This window comes from Eulemur rufifrons, chromosome 29 (genome assembly GCF_041146395.1).
Source record: "Eulemur rufifrons isolate Redbay chromosome 29, OSU_ERuf_1, whole genome shotgun sequence".
Lineage (NCBI taxonomy): Eukaryota > Metazoa > Chordata > Mammalia > Primates > Lemuridae > Eulemur > Eulemur rufifrons.
In genome coordinates this window covers 69427915-69446019 of record NC_091011.1, presented here as the reverse complement: position 1 = coordinate 69446019, position 18105 = coordinate 69427915, and the positions used below count along the sequence as shown (strand labels likewise).

Genomic DNA, 18105 nt, shown 5'->3' with positions numbered 1-18105 from the left:
ACGACAGCATGGATGAACCGGAGGACATTATATGTTAAATAAAATAAGCCACACAGAGAAAGATAAATGCTGCATGATCTCACTTATATCTGAAATCTAAAAAAGCTGATCTTATAACAGAGTGGAATAGAGTAGAATAGTGATTACTAGAGGCTGGGGAAGGTAGAAGAGAGAGGATGATGGGGAGGACTGATCTACAGGTACAAAACTACAGTTAAATAGGAGGAGTAAGTTCTGTACTCTAGAGCACAGTAGGGTGACTATAATATATATTATAGTGTATTTTTTCACAATAGCTACAAGAGAGGATTCTGAATGTTCTCACCATAAAGAAATGATAAATATTTATGGTGATGGATATGCTAAATACCATGATTTGATCATTACACAGTGTGTACATGTATTGAAACATCACATAGTTACCCCCAAATATTTGAAATTATGTGTCAATTTAAAAAAAGAACAAAGACAGAACAAAAACTTTTATCAGATGAATAAAAATTGAGAAAAGTAGAGCTTGTTAAGAAGTAGAAACTCAATTAAGAAAATTCTAAGAATTTTATTCCACACAAAATTAAAATGCTCTAAACTAGAATGTTTAAGATATATAAAAAGAACATTGAGCAAAGAGTATCAAAAATCTACAGAAAACATTCTTCTTAATATGAAAAGTAAGAAAAGGATGACCATGAGATAAAAATGATTTTTATATTTTTAAAATATAGTAAAAAATATGTGAGAGAAATTGTATGAGACCTACAAAGAATGCTTCTTTTTAGCATTGAACTGGAGGCCCAAGTCTGTGCTTTAAAACAAGAAAAAGAAATTATAGTTAGATTTTAAAAGAAAGAAAAAAATGAAATTCTATTTCTACCTCAAACCAAATACAGAAGGCATTTCTTGATAGAGTAAAGCAAGGGTCTACAAACTATAGTTAGAAGGCCTGATATCTGCTTTTGTAAATAAGTTTTTAACAAGATAAAGCTGTACCTATTTATTTACATAAGCAGGTAAATACAATTTAAGGTAATTCCTATTGCCTTAGAGCTATATGTGTTTCACCAGCCTTTTGTGCTAAAGGGAACTAGATCCAAATCATTCAGCTGTTTACGTACTATTAATACAGCTGAAGAGTTGAGTAGTTGAGAGAATGTATGGTTTAACAGCATCCCTAGGTATAGACACCAGAGAAGCCCTTGCATATATGCACCAGGAGATATTAATATTACGAGAGTGTGAAGAGCAGCATTGTCTGTAATAGCAAAAACCCTTGGGGAAGGAAAAACCATAGTCAGGAGAACTAAAAAGTTATGGTATATTCACACAACAGAATATTACACAGTGGGGTTTGGCAAACTTTTTCTGTAAAGTGTCAGATACCAAATAGTTTAGGCTTTGTGGGTCACCTACAATGTCTGTCACACATTTTTATGATATTTTAAAAATATCAAAACCATTCTTATCTCATAGGCCTTATAAAAACAGGTGGGTGGTCAGATTTGGCTTGCTGGCCATAGGTTACTAAGTCCTGATATATTACATCAAAAACTTATGATCATACAGTACACCATTCTTGTACAACCAAAAGCAAACAAATTTAAGTAAGATATTTTTGTAATAAAACTATTTTTAAAAGAATTAGAAAGATAAATACAAAATTCCTTATAGTGATTTCTTCTGACAAGAAAAGGGAAATGAGAACACCTAAGTAGAAGAAACACTATCAGTAATATTCTAGTTCTTAAATTGGGTGGTAGAATCATGAAGACTTTTTCTTATTATTTTTAATAAGTCATACATATTTTTCACGCATTATTTTTACATTTCAAATGTCAGATCATTAGAAAACTGTGTCCCTAAATGATTTAATTTTATAAAAGTAAATTTATTCTTAGGAGTCAGGTCACTGGCTCTCCATGACATCATGTTTCTCACTACTAAGGAGCAGTCATGGAGACTTTCAGGGGAAACACATGAATAAATTAATTGAGACAGACTTGCATAGGTAATTATGAATTCCTTTCACATATATAAATATTGTGTATATACATATGGCCATAAAAAGTTTAAAATTTGAAATACTGGATAAAGTAATCTATTTCCTGAAGTTTAAAACAGTTCATAAGATTATGTTTATATGACTCAAAGACAAAGGCTCAATGGCTATATTGTACAGCAGGAATAGTTATAACGTCTGTCAACCGTATGTATATATTTTCTAAATATACACATTACGCAAAGAAATTATAAAACCTCAAAACTATAGTTCACCTAAAATAAATATGGCATTGTATACAGGGTGTTGGCTTGGTGCTAAGTAATTATGGGAAATAACGTGAATGTGATCCTTAAGTTATACAGGCTTATATCAGGTTTCTGCAAAAATCATATAAAATTCCTCTTTCTAAGGGTCTGCAGGGGAAACGCAGAATATTAATTTTCATGGTGTTCCATTCCAGTATTTCTGTAAGAATTATATGTCTGGATAAAGCAGTTACTACATACTAGCACTAATATAGTTGAAAACATTCCATGAATTGAATAAGAATATTTCCATCCAAAAAGTGCCAAATAACAGGTCACCTCAAGTGAATGGAGAAAGGTATAATTATGGGTACATTTAATACCTGTAATGAATTCAACTTTGAAAGATTTCCATTGTTTATATATCATATACTAGTTATAAATAAATTTTTAAAAGGTATAGCACAAAGAGAGCATTAAAACTTCAAAGATGTTTTATAATACATATATATATATATATACACACACACACTGTATTCGTTATATGGCAATGACATACTGTTTTATTCAGTTGTATGCAATCTTGACTGCCAAGCAAAATATATTTGCCCAATCTAAAATTATGGATTTTTATTTTCTTTTCTGTTCAAATTATTTGGATTTAAGCTAGCATTTATAACTATCAAAGCCTGATGGATGATCAGATAAAGACTTAGAAAAAATTCACGTACTATAAGTTAAAATATGAGTTAATGGAGAAAAAAAATCACCACTCTGTAATAAATTAAGGTGATAAAAAGAATGCCCATTAAGATTTCATGGAAAAAAGTGAAGTAATACTACTTTATGTTATTCAGATAAACTGAACATATTTCATGAGCAATGTTTTAACTTGAAAAAAAAAAAGGTAAAAATAAACTTTTGGGTAGTGTCATAGATCCCCAAAGACAAATTTTTAGAAGTTTATGTGCAAATGATATTTAAGACCTGGAATGAATAGCATTGTTGCTGTCTTTCAAGTCACAATAACAACCTTACGTAATAGACTCTGAATTTTCAACCATTTTAATGGATTTGCTCATTATTGATAACAGTGGTCATTGCCAAGAATATTAAAGCAAATACACTTTTTAATTTACTTATTTATCCACTCACTAAAAAACAAATTCCATAAATTACCTACTAAATAGTTACAAAGTATTTTTTTTTATTTCAGCATATTACGGCGGTACAAATATTTAGGTTACATATGTTTTGCCTGTGCCCCACCCGAGTCGGCACTTCGAGTGTGTCCATCCGCCAGATGCTGTGCACCACACCCATTAGGTGTGAATATATCCATCCCTTCCTCCCCCCACACCTGTCCAACACCTGATGAATGTTATTAATATATGTGCACATAAGTGTTGATCAGTTAATACCAATTTGATGGTGAGTACATGTGGTGCTTATTTTTCCATTCTTGTGATACTTCACTTCATAGATTGGGCTCCAGCTCTACCCAGGATAATATAAGAGGTGGTAGATCACCATTGTTTTTGTGGCTGAGTGGAACTCCATGGTATACATATACCACATTTTATTAATCCACTCATGTATTGATGGGCACTTGGGTTGTTTCTACATCTTTGCAATTGTGAATTGTGCTGCTATAAAAAAGTCAGAATGTATTGATCAAAGCAGGTAAAAAGTTAAATCATACAAGCTTGAGAATCACATTATCTATTGACATAATGTATTCTTAAAACTTAATTGGCTTTCATTGTAGTAGTAAACACAAAACTGTGAGTTCTACTATAAATACTTTTATATTAAAATATTGCTGCACTTCAGTGTTTATTGCAGCATTATTCACAATGGCTAAAATGTGGAATCAACTTAAGTGTTTATCAAGGGACAAATGGATAAAAAAAGATGTGGTGTATGTACACAATGGAATATTATTTAGCCATGAAAAAGCAGGAAATTTTGTCATTTGCAGAAACATGGATGGATCTGGAGGACATTATTTTAAGTGAAATAAACCAGGCACAGAAAGACAAATATTGCATTTTCACACTCATATATGGGACCTAAAAAAAATTGATCTCAAGAAGGTAGTGAATAGAATGGTGGCTACTAGAGATTGGTAACGGTGGTGGGAAGGGGTAATGAAGAGGTGGTGGTGAAGGAGTAATTCTGTTAAATAGAAGGAAAAAGTTCTAGTGTTCAATAGTGCAATAGGGCAACTATAGTTAACAATAATTTACTGTATTTCAGAATAGCTAGAAATTTTCAAATGTTCTCAACATAAAGCAATGATAAATGTTTCAGGTGAATCATGTCCCAAGTACCTTGATTTGATCATTATATGTTATATGCTTGTATCAAAATATAATGTGTACTCCATGAATATGTACAATTATTATGTATCAATAAAAAATTTAAAAAAATAAAATATTGTTTCACTTCCCTAAATGTCAGGTTTAATTTTCCCCCCCTTTTCCAACCTAGATCACCAAAACAGCACCTTTTTTTAAAATCGTGCATTGACCAATTTATTTTGCTTTCTTTTTATGAATATATTTTTAGTAACTATTTCTCAGTATTCATATTCCTAATACACAATTTATTTTATTTAGAGCATTCACAAGTAATAAAAAGCTAGTAAACAGTGAAGTACACAGATAGTATTAAAATATCACTCAGATTTCTACCACAAATAAATGATCTTCATTAATGTTTTGGCATACCACCTTCAGACACAGGTTTAGGTACACATATGGGTCTTTGTATGAATCTAGGTCAATAGGTGTATGTAAAGCAGGAAGTAAACCATATTCTTACATGCCTAAGAAAATATGACCAATTATTAAAAGGAAGCGTCTAAAGAAAGCATAGATGCTAAAGAAAAATATACTGGTATATGGAAGTCCTGGTCTTGTGACCATGGCTATTTCCTAGCACCTTGCTAGTCCAAGTGTGGTCCACAGACCAGTGTCATCAGCACTACCTAGGAGCTTGTCAGAATGCGGAATGTTGGGTCTTATCCCATGCTTAATCAGAATCTGCATTTTAACAATATTCTACCAATTAGCATATACATGAAAATTTAAGAAGTACCACTCTAGATGCCTTAGTAAACCTTATACAGAAAGCAGAGGTGGTGAATCAGGGCCAAATTATTGGTTAGGCACAATGGGCACAGTGCCTAGAGCCCACAGAACTTTAAAGGGCCCGTGAAATTTTATTGATTTCTATTAAAATCAGAAAAAAAATTAGCTTTTATATGGAAGAAAATATTTTAATATATGATCTTAATATATTTCAGTTTCATATTAGTGCAACTCTAAAATACTATTTTTAATATGGTCTTTAAGGAGGAAGAGGCCCAGGGAGGCAAAAGTTCCTAGGGCCCATAAAAGTCATAATGTAGCCTTGTGATGAACAACAAAATACCCCCCAAAATCAAAGAAATTGTGGACAGTTGTCTCAGTGACATCTTTTTTATCTCTGTCATTACCCATTAGATAGATGCATTTTTCAGAAAGAATTATAGAACCCCCAAAAAAGATCTTACTGAAAATCGATCATTTGTAAACCTACCATTGTTCAGAAATGTTCATTTCAAAAGGAAACCTAATGTACTTATTTTTTGTATCCTGTTTTTAAATTAGCACCATTTCAGATATTTTCCACATGTCAACATCTCTCTAAACGTTTTAATGACCGTGTGCTATTCCATCCTGTAAAATAAATACTTTCAGTGAATTTGTTGAACATTCCTTTAGTTTCCTCTTATTGCTATTATAAATAACACTGTGATTAATAAATATCCTTGTTGCAGATCCATGATTATTTCCTTCAGAGAAATTCCTAAAGTGAAATTATTGGTTCATTGAGTATATGCTTTTTAAACTTGTTTAGTTGTTGCTAACTTTCAACTTTGACGGTTCCAAACTTACAGAAAAGTTGCAGGAATCATACCAGGAACTCCTCTGTTCCCTTTACCTAGATTCACCACCTTTGTCTTATGCCCTGTTTGCTTCGTGTTCTGCATTCTCGTCTCCCTCTCGCATCTGTACCTGTACATGTGTTTCTATCTCTATATGTCTCTCTCTATATCTCCTTCTTTCCCACAATCATTTGAGAGTAAGTTAACAAAAATTTGTGCCTTTACCATTAAATACTTCATTGTGCTTTTCCCAAGAGCAAGAGGGTGCTCTGTTATGTGAACACAACACAATTATCAAACTCAGGGAATTAACACGGGCACACTACTATTATCTATTGCACAGTCCACATTTAAATATAATCAACTACCCCAGTGGTGTTTCTTTAATAGTTCCCCACTCCCATCTCCTACCTTCTCATTCCAGGATCCAATACAGGATTCACACTGCATCTGTTGTTATTGAGTTACCTTTAATCTGGAATGACTACTCATTGTCATTTTTGTTCTTGACATTGTTTTAGGGTATTGATACTTATTACCAAATAACTCTTCAAATAATATTGCCTCTACTGAGAGAGCCAGCATATAAAAATGTCTATTTCTTCATATCTTTCTAACATTGAATATTAATGTTCTTTTTCAACTTTCTAATCTGATAATCTAGATTTTGTTCTTCTTTAAATATTCATTTCTTAGACAACAAGTGAAGCTGAATATTTTTTCATAAATGTATAACCCATTTTCTTCCGTTTTCTCATGAATTGCTTGCTCATGTCTTTTGCTTATTCTTCTATCAGGGCCTTTGTTTTACTTATCTTTTTATTGATTTATAAAAGTTCTTTATTTTTCATATAATAAAGATGCTAATCTTTTACCAACAAATATATTTCTCTAAGTCATTTATGGTGATTGATAAATAGAAGATTTTCATTTTTATGTCGTGATATATAATCAGTCTTTCTTTTTGATATTTTTGCCTCTGGAATTGGGCTTTGCAAAATCTTTCCTATCAAATATTATTATAATATCCTTTTAAATTTTCATCTAATTACCTTATGACTTGTTTTACATTTACTTTTGAGCATTATAAAATATATTTTGGTATATAAACAATATTTTAAAAAATAAATGAATTAGTCTATTTTCCCACAGCTTTATATTAATTATATTGTACTATTTACCAATGCAATTAAATTTGTATCCAAATTCAATAATTCAGAACAGGAATAAGAGAATTTTAAATTAGAAGAAATCTTTGAAATCATAGGATATAATTCATTCCTGAAGATAAAACATATATTTGTGTATTTGTGTGATAATTCAAAACAGAAGACAATTTTCCTTTTTTAAAAGCAAATTAAGATTGTTTGTTTTTTGCTTTTTTTTTTTTTTTTGCTTAAGCTGGGACCTCACTCTTAAAAATTTAGTAATATCTATAAGCAACTAGAGAAAATTCTTTTAATAGTTAAAGTGGCAAAGACAATTTTATTTGATTTGCTCTTTTATATTTCATAGACCATATAGAAATTAGCTTGTTTATTCATAATTTTATTTTTACTTCCAAATCCCCTTACAATTTGGATACTAAAGAGTAGTAATTTCTCTAGCATCAATTAGGAAGATATTTAATATGTTTAGACTACAGCCTATTACCCCATGTAGCCTTTATATTACATAAGATGGCACATTCATTGCCAAACATACATTTTATAAATTAAATGAATTTTAATGTAAAGCTATTTAATGAAACCAGCAAATTTAGACTTGTTTAAATGTCAGTAAAATATTAAGTACCATATGTTCTGTGCCAAGTAGTTTTTGAAAGCACATGAAATTAATTGTTAAAAAGAGAATTTATGGACTTAAAGTACTTCACAATCAATGTTATCATTTAATGCATCTTTTGGCAATTATTAAACCCTAGGGACCAGCACCAATATCCTTATCAAGTCTAGAAAGACACTAATGGGGAGGAGAATAGACTGATTGACGCTTGCATTTACATGTGGGCATAAGCCCAGAGCAAAGTGAAAGGGGAAAAAAACCATAAAAACGCCCTCAGACTCAATGCCCAGGGCGGATATATTGCACAGCCAGTACAGTTTCCAATAGCACCATTTCCTTCATTAATCTGGTGTTTTATTTCTTTTCTTCCTTTTGTATTTTTGGATGCTTTTCAGTTTTTAAAACAGCTAGATTTTTTATAAATCTACATGCACTATTTACTTCTTAGATTATTAGTTAAAACCCATGATTAATAAGAAAGTCACATTGAGAACTTAATACGGTCAAAAGTGTGTGGAAAAGTTTGAGTTGGTTAAATTTGTAAATTAATAATAATAATAGAGGAAAGTAGTTATTGAGCACTCATCATTGCCAGGCATTGTTTTAAGCACTTTACAACTATTGTTTTATTTAATCTTCAAGCTACCCTGAAGTATTTACTAGTTCTGTCTCCATTTTATAGGTGAGGATACTGAGAAAAATTGAAGTCCAATAACCATCTTAGTTTTCAAACTTGGTGGGAAACTGTCTGAAATATCTATTTCCCTGACATCAGAAATGTAGCTATAATACTATATATAATTTTACTTTTTTATGTCTCAATATCATTAATGCCCCAGGTTTCTTTTAACATAAATGACAACTGTGCTACAAGTATTAGCAGGCAAAGCATTAAATTTGGATTTTTGTTTCATTTTTGTTTTGCTTTTTAGTTTTGATGCTCTAGTGACTATCTGGTTGAATTCTCAGTCTAAACTTTTGATTGATTTAAGTAGAAAAAAGTTTTTTACATACTTGAAGAATCTGAACAGTCAGTTTCCAGTTTATCTACATGAGTCAAATATTGAATGAGGGCAGGAAGATTGTACCAAGCCTAGAGCATGGAGAGGAGGGGCAGGAGTCCCAATACACTGTGAGAGATGTAAATTGAAGAGGTGAGAATATTTCCCAGTAAACGTTTGAGACAAAAGGGTTTGTGCCAAAGAACACTTTATTCTACATTCTATTTCGGCCATTAACCACATTCACACCATCACCTCCTAACAAGCAACATGAGATGCTGTTCTTTCAGAAGCCTAGGACGTCTTTCTAAAACCATAAGGGTGGTGCATGGCTGACTGTTTAACCAAAAATGTGTGATTGTGAGTGTTCAAAATAGTCATTGCCACAAGGTCAAATAGCCGAAGTTCTCAGGTTTCCCAGCTGAAATCAATATTGATCCAATGTCTTACTTTATTACCACATGACATAGGTGACGTTAAGTGTTTCTGTGAAAGCCATGGTGAGGTTATATATTTCACTGGTAGAATAAAAAAAAATTGGGCTTTTTAGCAGTGTATTTACTATATTAAGCTAAGTAAGAAACATATAGTTTAAAACAAGGAAGGTTTTGTACAAACCAAGGAAAACAATAGAATTTAGTGAAATAGTGAAGTTAAGAGGTACCAGAAAAGTCCCCAGCTCATTCTGTCTCCCTCTGAAAGTTCCATATATTCTTTTTTTGTTAAGGCTCTGCAAGTGAATGCTAAAAGGTGAATGATATGGGGGTAGAAGAAAGAGAAATATGAAGAATTATCAATAGCTGAGTGCCTTGCACAGGCTAAGCCTAGGAACTGTGAAGATCTCTCTAAATCCTCGCAACCACCTGCAAAAGAGGTGTTGCTATCTCTGTTGGGTCTGGTGGAGGATAAACATGTGTCAAAGAGGTGGCCGGAGCGGAGAGCGGAACTCAGTTGTAGCTAGGAACAAAATTGTGGCTAGGAACTATTCCCTGGTGGGAACATACATCAGAAAAAGTTCCTAGTAACTTTTAACTGACTTAGAGCTTATTCACATCTAATTAGCATGCCATGGGTGGAGCTTCGTAGCAAATTCTAAAAAAGATGTATGCGTGGGAAGGGAAACTGTTATATAACCTACCCTGTTGTGTAACCTGTCATGTACTCTGTTATACAACCACAATCTGTCAATCACCCCCAAAGGTGGCAAATGGCAACCAATCCTGCCAGGGGAAAGGCGGGACAACCTAGTTGGTTAAAAGGCAACATGTGCTCAGCCTCCAGTGTCTTTCTCCACTCCTGGGGACTGACTCGCTCTACTCTCTCTGGAATGCATTTTCACTTTGTGTAGCTTCTTTTATTTTCATTCTTTCTTTTATGTGATAAACTGCTTGTATAAAATTGCTCTATGTTTGTGATCACTCCATCATTGTCTCGACTGGGTACCAGTATTCATTCTTGACACTGGGAACCAGGGAACCAGGGAACATCCACACAGAGGAACCTAACAATCTCCATTATAGAGGTGAAGAAAATAAAACTCATGATGAGGTTAAATAATTTGTAAATTTACTTTGTTGTTAAGGAGTAGATACAGGATTCAAATTCAGGTCTTTTTGTATTCTAAATTTATATGCACTTACATTATCTTTAGTGCAGTAGGTTAAATAATTTATCAACTAGCTTAGCTACCTAGCAAAATCCAGTAAAAAGGGTCATGGAGAAGACAGAAACATTTTGGTCACTATGGGATAAACAGAAAAAAGAGGTGGGGAGAAAACAATGGGGTTCGTATTAAATGTTTGAAGGAAGAATGTATAATAGTCAAAAGAAGTGAAAACTGAGAGATAAATGTCTGAACAACTTTGTCTGGCTTATGATAAGAAAGTGTTTTGGCATGAGCTAAGTGAAAGTTGAATAAAGGTAATAGATGTGAAAAGAGCTACCATCAAGCCTGTCAAATAGATGGCACTTGAATTTTACCTTCCTCCTCTTGCCTGACTCCATTGCCACTTTGTGCCACTGGTCCTGCTCCTATAATGCTTATTCTTTTTCCATCTATGTTTCCAGAAGGCAGTGTTTTGTAGATGAAAGAACGAGCTCTGGAGTCACAGAAAACCACCTCTGGCTCTCTTACTTACCGTGTGGTACTTAACTGTGGTTGTGTGGCTTTGTGCAAGTCACTTGACCTCTCTGAATCTCATACATGTTTTCTGGTTTTATCTACATAGCCCAAATTTCCAGTTGTAAAGCCATGAATCTTCTGTACACTCCTCCTTTCCTAGAGCGGTGGTATTCAATCTGACGTGCATCAGATTCAACTAAGGAACATTTAAAAAATGCATATATCTGTTCCCCACTCTGGATCTACTGGATGATTCAGAACCTTCGGGATCAGCACTGTCCAACAGAACTATAATGTCAGTATATGTAATTTTAAATTTGCTAGCCACCACATTGTGAAAAGAAACAGGTGAAATTAATTTTAATAATATATTTTATTTAACCCAGTATATGTGAAATATTACCTTTCAATGTATAAAAGTTCTAGGGAATATTTTACATTTTTTTATACTCAGTCTTTTTAATCCATCTCAATTCAGGTTAGGCACTTCTCAAGTATTCAGTAGTCACAAGTGGTCAATGGTTCCCATATTGGTCAGTGCAATTCTAGATCTCGTGTTCTGGCATTATTTTGTGGAAGGGACTACTCTTTTGACCCTAGCACATTTGGGGTGACATATGTCTTCCCAAATCTCTGTCCTTTCAATCCTTCCTAGAAGAAGCTGTTATGAATTTCTCTCTTTAAAAAAAGTTACTCTAATTTTATGGGGAATGCTAAGGCATGCCAGTGAACCCAATTTTGGTTCATACATGCATACATTCATATATGTATGGTTCATACATACATTTGCTATGGATATACTATACAAATGAACAAAACCCTAAAACTCCACAAAATAGGATACATTATTAACTTAATTCTATACATTTTCCTGTGTTCTTTTTTCCCCCTTTACACAAGTCCATTTTATTTCAAAATTATCTTTGTTGCAAGAAGAAAGAGTTGAATTAAACTATTTTTGAATTAAACTATTGAAATGATTCTAAGATTCTAGTCTTGCAATGCTAGAAAAGATGTCCATCAACATATTCTGTTCTATAGAGTGAGAAGACTGTATAACGTTTTATCAGCTTAATTACAAAGTCCATTTAAACAGAACTCCCTGGGGACTGTAGGGTTTGAATCTTTTTTTATGGTGCACAATTATCTTTACCCAGTCAGTGCACAAAATAAATGACACTATTCCTGGTTCTTAGTTCAAATTTAAAAAAAAATGTTGTGAAAGATAAATATATCATGTAAGCGAACATGGTTTGCTGCTGAATTGTTCAAAAATGTATTCACACAAACAATTGTTGGGATAATTATTAATGCTAAAAATATGTGAAGTTGCAGTGACTCCGCATTTGAAGTCTAGTATGTGTCATTTGTTTTATTCATGATAAACAGATCATTTAGTTGGAAAAATCCCATCTGCTTAGATATATCTCTTATTATTTATGAGAACCATGTTTAGGAATGCAGGCAGCACATGTGCATAATTAATCCTGAAGAGAATTAGACATTGTTTGATTCACAGCTGAATGCAATTAGCATTAGGAAGTTTACATATGTTGGCAATAACACAGATTAGCAACTAAAGTGCTTGTTAAAAAATTTAACCTGAGGCTGCTGGAGCAGACCTCTCTTAATGATGCTTTAAATGTTGTTGATGAAGTAATAATCAATTTTGTTTTATAAATAGTAAATCAAGAATTTAGGTCTAATTAACAGTGCTACAGATCACTTCACTTACATATCAGATGTACTTGTGATGTGTGCTATGAACTTTTTTTTTGAGTCCTATGTGTAAACAGTTGTTATGGGGAAGACATGTTCCTCTCGAAAAACAAATCATTTTTCAGATAGAGAAGGGTGACTGTCTACCTTTTCGAAGGACTCATCTAGAGGTGTTTGGCATGAGAGTTCTTTGTCTTTCTGCTGCTTTTAATTGCAGGAGAGAGAAACAATGCCCTCTCTTTCCCAAGCAGAGCCATTAGCCGGCTTACAGACTGTGAAACAGAGTCATCTAATGGGGAGGGAGGAGAAAATGGAAATGACGAAAATGAGGCCAAAAGTAAAATTGAGCTGTAATTGTTTGCACTTCAACTTTGAGAAGTTCACCATTAATTAAAATGTTTCTGCATCACTCACCACCAGACTGGCAAGAAGGAGGTAAGGCTGTGCGAGAGACAGCCCTGGAGCCTTCCAGAAAGCAAGTGAGGCCTTTTAGGAGGGAACATCTCCAGCACAGAAATGCAGCAGAGTCACCTGGAGGCAGCCGGGCACACTCTCATGTGACATTATTCACACAGACCTTATTTGTGGTTTTGACTTTTTCCTTTGCCTCACTATAAATTAGTATTACACATTTTCAGAATGAATGGGAATATAAACACAACTTAGGAAACATTTACCATATTTCATAGAGTCTAAGTCTTACCTTTTTGTTTTCATATTCTAGCATTTCTGAAATGTGAGTGCCTCTCACAATGACAACCATCTCAGACTCATTGTTAGCATTTTTCTTTAATACATAAAATAATGGTAATAACATCTTAGATTCAATTATTAGCCAATTAATATTAAATAGTAAAATTGCTTAATTTTTAAGTCTCAACTAAATATTATTAGATATATATTATTTGATTATCACAAATGCTCTTCTGTGTCAGGGCTGTGCTGGAGATGAAGAATAAATGAGAAGATGTAGGCCGGGCGCGGTGGCTCACGCCTGTAATCCTAGCACTCTGGGAGGCCGAGGTGGGCGGATCGTTTGAGCTCAGGAGTTCGAGACCAGCCTGAGCAAGAGCGAGACCCCATCTCTACTAAAAATAGAAAGAAATTATATGGACAGCTAAAAATATATATAGAAAAAATTAGCCGGGCATAGTGGCGCATGCCTGTAGTCCCAGCTACTCGGGAGGCTGAGGCAGGAGGATCGCTTAAGCCCAGGAGTTTGAGGTTGCTGTGAGCTAGGCTGACGCCACAGCACTCACTCTAGCCCGGGCAACAAAGTGAGACTCTGTCTCAAAAAAAAAAAAAAAAAAAAGATGTAATATGAGTTGAGAAAGATGATACTAAGGGTATGTACAAAGAGCATACTTGAATATGCAATTGTAAAATGCTAACTTCATTTACCTATGGCTCAGCTGGCATGTGAACATAAAATTTTATAACTGGGTTGTGCACAGAAATAGTCATCATGATAGTAACTCCCTTCTGGGTGATAAGCAATAACAGCCAGCGGATGATGTTGGAATGTAAGCTCTGTGTGGGCAGGGACGTTTTTCTGTTAGTTGACTGCCAGATTTCCAGCATTGAGAACAGTGCTTGGCATATAGAAGTCACTCAGTAATTCCTTGTTGAATGAAAGAAGTGTCAATCTGGCCTGCCATCCGTTTACCTATCCCCTGTGAGCAGATAGTTTTTACATTTCTAAATAGTTTAAGAAAAAAAAGGGAAGAATAATATGTCATGACATACTAAAATTACATAAAACTCAAGTTCCTTTGTCTGTAAAGTTTTATTAGCACACATCCATATTCATTCATTTACATTCTGTCTCTGATTGTTTTCTTGCTGCAACAGTGATGGCAAAGTTAAACAGTTATAATAGGAACCTTATGACCCACAAAGACTTCAATAGCCAGATAGCAATGTCTGGTCATTTACGGAAAGTTTGCTGATGGCTGGACTAGGCTATTGTCAGAAAGAGTAGATATCAGAAGGTTACGTTCATCCCAGTTCTCTGCCCTCACCAGCTCTCTCACCATGGAATCACCTCCTGTTCCTCATCCCACTGGACTAGGAAGATCGTACATCATCCCTGGTAACATACTTGATGACAATGAGGCTGAACCCCATTCCAAGGCCTCCCATACACTCCCTACAATTGTCCCTTGACCCTCATAAAATTAAATTAATTTTGGCTCTCCTGGTAGAAATGCATAAGCTGAATTGTATATATTAAAGCTTAATGATAATACCTCCTGGTACATGATCAAATTTGGTACAACTTTAATCCATTTGGCTTCTATCCAAGAAGACCCATTAGAGAAAGAAAGTACCAGATGAATTTCATTATAAAAATACTTCACGTGTTATGTGGTCCTGAGACATGAATCTAGAGAGTGTTATGCTTTTAATTAAAGATTATCAGTTTGAAAAATCCCCTCCTCATTCACATCTGCTCTGTGCTAGGTGTTTTTACTTGTCAACTAGGAGTACAGTCACTACAAAAGAATCACAAAGTGTGGGCAGACCGGCAGGGAGCCAATATAGTCTGTGGGTGTCTGAGATCAGAGTGTTGTCACAAATGAGTCAGCAGTTCAAACGTGGTTCCACTGGACCCTGGTATAAGCACTGACAGTATGTAGGAAGCAGCTTTTAAAGGGAAGGAATATAGGCATAGAGAGAGAAAGCGTAAATATTTATTTTAATGCTCTGAGTTCCCATCCCCCTTTCTCCTCTCAATAGCAGAACCTGATAGAAACAGGGGTTATTTTTTCTGCATGCAAATATAGACCAAAACTGTGCCATTATTACAGCCTCACTTATCTCTAAGCACCATAAGAACAGGGTCCAGGTCTATATTGTTCATGGCTCTTTGTGTCCCCAGCACACAGCGAATAAATTTTCTGGACTAAAAAATGATGTCCCAGGCAGGCATTAGTAAAGCTTTGTTTCTTTAGATCTCCTTACATCATGCAATTCTTTAATATCCCTAGACCATCTGTTGATATTATGAAGTCTTTCTGAATGCAAATATAGATATACATGTGTGGAAAAAAAAAATCTCCCAAAAGAATAAATGGGAGGGGAAAGGGACAAATGGTTTAAAAGTAATAAGAAACAAAGATAATGTTACTCATTGCTTCATCTTCAAGAGTAGATCCTAAACACAAATAATTATGTATTCCTTATCTCAGTGTAACTGAAACAAGAACTGGTCAAGACTACATCCTTATGTATCTGCATGATGATCAGAAATTTTAATATTTAAAACTTTACCAATTAGGTTACAGTTCAGGAATTCCTATAAGTTTCTATTTAAAAGATGTTATTTGGGAGCACTATTATCCATTAGCCACTAATTTATTATCCATTAATATTCCAGTATAAATTAGTAAGATCACGATTCTCTAAGAATATAGAGCTGAGAAAAGAAAAAGGATTGCAAAAAACTTTAAAGAGCTCAAATATCAAAGTTCAGAGTATAGGATACAGTCAACAGGCCAAATGTACAATCGTTTGTTGGGAAGCTGTTGAGTAACCGAAAGGCACTTAGAAGGAGAAGCCGAAACTGGGAGGAAGGTGGCTTGATCCAGACAGTCCTAAATCCTGAGTATTCATTTCCCCCCCTTCTGTCTTTTCATTATTACACACACAGTTTTAGCAGGGAACAAGTCAACTTGCTAGATATTTTCCCACCTTCTTTACATGTAGGTGTGATCATGTGTCTAAATTATGGCCAGTGGGAGGCAAACAAAGACAATATTTGCAACCTCAAAATTATATTCTGAAAAGGAAGCTTCTTATCCTGCACCACATCTCTTTTCTCCTCCTTGTGTGCAGAGCAAGGGCATGGTACTGGTTATCCAGTGTATTAGTCTGCTGGGGCTGCCATAACAAATTGCCACAGACTGGGCAGCTTACGAAGGTATACAGGAGGAGATCCAAAAGGAACTTTCTCTTCGCGATTCTGTTTGGGGCAGTCTTTTTTTTTTTTTTTTTTTTTTTTTTTCCATTGCAAATGGGTTTATTTAAAGTATCAAACAAGCTAGTGTATAAAGTGTCCTGAATTTCACCAACACGTCACTGCAAATCCCCACTGGACAAGAGGCACAGCAGGCTCTCTCCTCGTCTGCTTGAAGGACCGTCTTCACTTGGGTTGCTGAACACAGCATGCATGAGTGTGGATTCACGGGGCACGTGGCTCATTGTCCTCAGATGCCAGCATGCTCTTAATTGCTCCCTGGGACTCCGCACAGGGGCTGTCTCCGCTGAAGTACCACTGGCTGGGTGTCGCCATGCCCTGGGCCTCTTCCCAGACTCCCTGGTTTATCAAGGCGGCCTCTTTACTGGCCTCAGCGGAGAGTTCCAGCACCTGGGCCAAGCTCCTTTGGAGCTCAAGATCTTTTTTCACGGCCACATCCTTCAGTTCACCCAGTAAGTCCAGCACCTTCACGTTTTCTTCTGAATTCCCAACGCCAAGATCTGACAGCAGTTTCTGAGTGGTCTTCAATTCGGACTGCAGCGCATCTAAGAACTGCTGCGGGTCTCCCTGCATGTGCGTCGCCCTCACGGGCAGCTCGTGCCGGGTGGCGTCCAGGGCGGTGGCCAAGGTCTTGTATTGGTCCTTGAACCGCTCGCCTACTGCCTCAAAGGGACCCAGCAACTCCATCTGCGCGTCAAGGCCCCCCTCCAGCTCCCGCTGCTTCTGACACAGGCGAAGGCTGCGCTTCAGCGCGTGCGTCTTTTTCTGCAGCTCCTCCTCCTCTTTGCACAGTTCTGGTAACATTTTTTCCGCCTCTTCTTCGAACCGAGCAAGGCCGTTTTCCATGTTGACGGCAAGAAGAGTCAGCAGGAGCGTCTGGGACTCCATCTTCTCCATCTCTTCGGACAAGCTTGGGCTCTTTTTCCGAGGGACAGAAGATGATGCCGACTCCTTTTGCTCTGCCGTTTTTTTTTCCTGATCGTGCAGTCTTTCTGACTTGACTTTCCTCGTTAATGGCAGAGAGATCCAGCGCAGGCGGGGCCGTGCCGTGCCCTCCTCCAGTGTGGACTGCAGGTCACCCTGGCCGACCCCGCCGCGGTCTGCTTTGCTTTCCCGGAGCCGGCCCGGTTTCTTTCCAGGGACTTAAGGTACCTTCCCGCCGGTCTCTAGGCCATCCGTTCCGGGAGCCTGCTTTCTGGTTTTTCTCTCGTAGTCCACGTACCGGGACGCGACCACTTTCCCCCCGGTTCTCTTCTTTCCTTCCTTCTCGCCCCGCTGGCAGGGCTGGGACCGGCCGAGGCCGGCTTCCCGGCGCCGCGCT

At 35.9% G+C, this 18105-nt stretch overlaps 1 pseudogene; it reads right to left on the bottom strand.

Annotated features, from left to right (window-relative positions):
* Positions 1-16988: 16988 nt before the first annotated feature.
* LOC138376997 (HAUS augmin-like complex subunit 8 pseudogene) lies at positions 16989-17630 on the bottom strand (annotated as a pseudogene).
* Between the last annotated feature and the right edge of the window lie 475 nt (positions 17631-18105).